Raw genomic sequence first — 3615 nt, 5'->3', positions numbered from 1 at the left:
TTTTCTTAATAGTATCTTTTGAAGAGCACACATTTAAAAGTCTTTGAGAAAATCCAAGTTACCAACTTTTTTTTTTCTTTTTTCTAGTCCTGGGGCTTGAACTCAGGGCTTGTCCCTGAGCTTCTTTTGCTCAAGGCTAACACTCTACCACTTGAGCCACAGCACCACTTCCCCAACTTTTGATTATTTGAACTTTTTTATCCTAAGAAATTGCTTATCACAAAGTTTGAAGATTATTTTCTAATTGAATAATATGTGTTTTGTTTGTTTTATTTTGTACCCCATAAAATGAAGTGCTATAAAGTGGTACAATATACTAGATAAAACTTGAATAAACCAACTGGTTTTGTTCACATTTTAACTAGTCTACATTTTATTTGTTTGCTGATCGTTTCTGAACAGAGACAGTATAGCACAATTGTTAAGAAAAAAGATATGAAAACTGGTGACCTGGAAGTGAAATTGGCAACTTAGGCTAAGTTCCTTAACTTCTCTCAGCCTGTTTCCTCACAATTATCAATTGAAGAGATACTTTTGTGATACTTCATACAAAGCCTCTGCCCGGGCGCCTGTGGCCCCTGCCCATAATCCTAGCTACTCAAGAGGCTGAGATCTGAGGATCATGGTTCAAAGCCAGACTGGGCAAGAAAAGCGGTGAAACTCTTATCTCCAATAAACCATCAGAAAACTGGAAGTAGCACTGTGGCTCAAGTGGTAGAGTGCTAGCCTTGAGCTGAAGAGCTGAGGGACAGTGCTCAGGCCCAGAGTTAAAGCCCCATGACTACCAAAAAAAAAAAAAAGCCCCTGACCTGGGTGTATGGATAAGGTTTAATATAATTTATATATTTAAACATATAATTTATATAATTTAATATACTAATTATTATTGTAATTTGAAGCTGCCAGTGCCAACTTAGCCAAGAGGCTTACAGTGAGTAGAATTTATAATATAATCAGCAGTTAAAAAGTATTACTATGATTATTATTTAATTGTTATAGGAGCATTTCTCAAGTAGTAATGAGCCACACATTTCACAGTTGGCAATATGTTTCCTAACAAAAATTTGGGGGTGTTTGTAATTTATTATAGCCATATGTCAGCAGAGTCTTTCCAAATTGCTAAGAATAGAATAACCTTAAATTATTATTATTACCACAAAGGCCTTTCCAAAAAATGTCTTTCTTTGCCAGTACTGCTTTCATTTCATAAAGTTGAGTATGGAAGAGTTTTTGTCAATGTACTGTTTATAGCAGTTTCTTATTGTTCTCATCCATGACATGTCAATCAATCATCAGTTACATGCTAGTTTTAGGACAGAATATATTCTTATTTAAAATTCATAGAAGTTTTGCAGTTCTGATTCAGATTGTGTTCAGACAGGTCAACAACATAGCTAATTTCCCACATTATTTGTATGCCATTTGTAATAAAGTTAGCTTTTTGGATTTAGAATCCTGGACCAAATATTTAATAAGCACGCCAGGCACCAAGCATTGGCTGTATGTAATAAATAAATATTTTAAACAAGCCACTCAAAAAGAGCACTTCTTTGATTTCTTCTGATAATTGCTAAGCCACATGTACCCAAGTTTTATTATATACTTTGTGGTGCCTTTCTGGGCAGATGTAAACACACTAAGATGGAATTTGATGTCAAAAGATTGTGTTGAAGAGGGACTTTCGCCGTCTGGTGCTCATTAACTACTGAGACATCCTGAAAACACAGAATGTCTCAGATCTCACTCTCACTGATCTATCGGCTTCATTCAAACCACACAAGATACATATGATTTGGTTTTGACTATTTGTCAGATAGCAAAGTAGGTGCAGACAACTGCTTACAGGCTTCCTAACTCCTGAGTTATATTTTATTCTTCTATGTTTTCCCGGGGCATTTCTTTTTCAGAGTTAGAACAGCCAGTTCTTGATATAAAACTATTCTGCTCCTTATCACACTTCAAGTGACACGGAATGTCTTTGGGTGTCAGTCTGTACTTCTGCATGTTTCTCTGATTCTTTTAGAATTTTCAAGAGGCCATTCCTGAGGACACCTGGCTGAGGTACAGCTGTATCCAGAGAAGCCCTCAGAAAAAAGAAGCAGGCATCCACTGGCCCAAACAGACACAATAGTACTTAATCAGGAATGTGGTGGCTATGGTTCTGTTAAAGCTCGTTGTCATTGGTGTATTAAATCTTAATTTCACTGTCTTCTATAATTCTATAATGTAGATGTATTGATGGTCACAGAAAGGATGCTCACTTTAGAGTACCACCAGTCTATGTCCATTTGGCAGTACTAGGATCAAATCTAGGGACTCAACCAAATGCTAGGCAAGTGCTTTACCATCAAGCTACATCCCTACTTCCTGCTTCCTGTAATGGGATCTATAGGAGAAGAGATGTCAGGAAGAGAAATCAAACAGAACCTAAGAGCACTGTGTGTGCAGGCACATACAGGCGGGCAATGATGATAAGCAGGAGTGAGAGAAGGGACCACACGCCTCAAATTTTCCCACTCCCCAGTTTTTTCAAGTGCACATGCTGAGTGGGGTGCACAAGCCTTTTTGTTATCACACAGACAGCTTAAAGCTGGTGTTCTCAACATATACTGAACATTAGCATCTTTCAGAAGGTTCTAAATCTACCAAAGTATAAGCCCCACACTGTGTCTCCAGCCAGTTTCATTGACCTGGAATAAAGTTCAGGCATCAGTTTTTTTTATTATTTATTATTTTTAGAAACTCTCCCATTGTTTCTCAAATATCCAGAATCCCCAAGAATGGGGATCCCCACTTCGGTATTTTCTCTTAGGGAGTCTGGGGAAGTCCTCAGAACTTCTGGCAGTAGGAGAAATCCCCACTTGTATTTTGTGGGGACAGAGGAGAAGAGAGGTTGGCCATCACCCTGGAAACTCCCTGGCCCTCAGGACTCTTTCTGGTCTCTTCATGAAGGCAATGGCATGGACAGCCCTTCTGAAGGCTGACTATTGCTCAAGCCCCCTGTCACATTTTTCCAGGACCAAACTTCTCTGAGTGCTTTACAATGCTTTCTCAAGTTAAGATTCCAGACAAATTGGTATGGTTGTGACATGATTTTCTGGTTTGGCATAGATCACAACCTATTTCGTCAGCAGCAAGAAGAGCCTGTGAGATTTTATGGTATGTTTCTTAAACACAATCATAATGCAATTAACTGCTATCGGTATGGGGAAAACATGCAATAATAATCCAGTTTAATATCAGATGAGCAATTCTGAGCCTCTAGATTAGAACTAAAAAACATACAAAAAAACCCAATAAAACCCACCTAATCTTTCTCAAGATCTTGGCAACAGATGATAAACATAGAGCAATTAGAATACTCTTCTAGCATAGTGGAATAATTATACCCATAATACACACCTAAAAAGTGGGACTGCAAATACTTGTCCTTCCCATTAGAAGACTTGTTTACCAAGATTAAATCTGATGGTTTAGGCAAGTATATTTTAGAAACTGTAAATAATTATTCTTTAGAGCTAATGGTCCAGTTGCCACGGTCCAATTGAAATGTGTTCCAACATGGGGATCCGAAGAGAAAATGAATTACTTATTTCCAATTTCTGAAAAGTATAG

The 3615-nt window shown here is 37.8% G+C and overlaps 1 long non-coding RNA gene across 1 annotated transcript in view; it reads left to right on the top strand.

Annotated features, from left to right (window-relative positions):
- The window catches only part of LOC105982802, a 4009-nt gene extending 1845 nt beyond the window's left edge, over positions 1–2164 (top strand). Inside the window, exon 3 of the long non-coding RNA XR_001174917.1 lies at positions 2024–2164. This is a non-coding gene — a long non-coding RNA (uncharacterized LOC105982802). The remainder of the gene's footprint in view (positions 1–2023) is intronic.
- The last annotated feature ends 1451 nt before the right edge of the window (positions 2165–3615 follow it).

The sequence above is a fragment of the Dipodomys ordii genome, unplaced genomic scaffold (genome assembly GCF_000151885.1).
Source record: "Dipodomys ordii isolate 6190 unplaced genomic scaffold, Dord_2.0 Scaffold17, whole genome shotgun sequence".
Lineage (NCBI taxonomy): Eukaryota > Metazoa > Chordata > Mammalia > Rodentia > Heteromyidae > Dipodomys > Dipodomys ordii.
The sequence above is the reverse complement of the archived record's forward strand: the minus strand, read 5'-3'. Positions and strand labels throughout refer to the sequence as shown.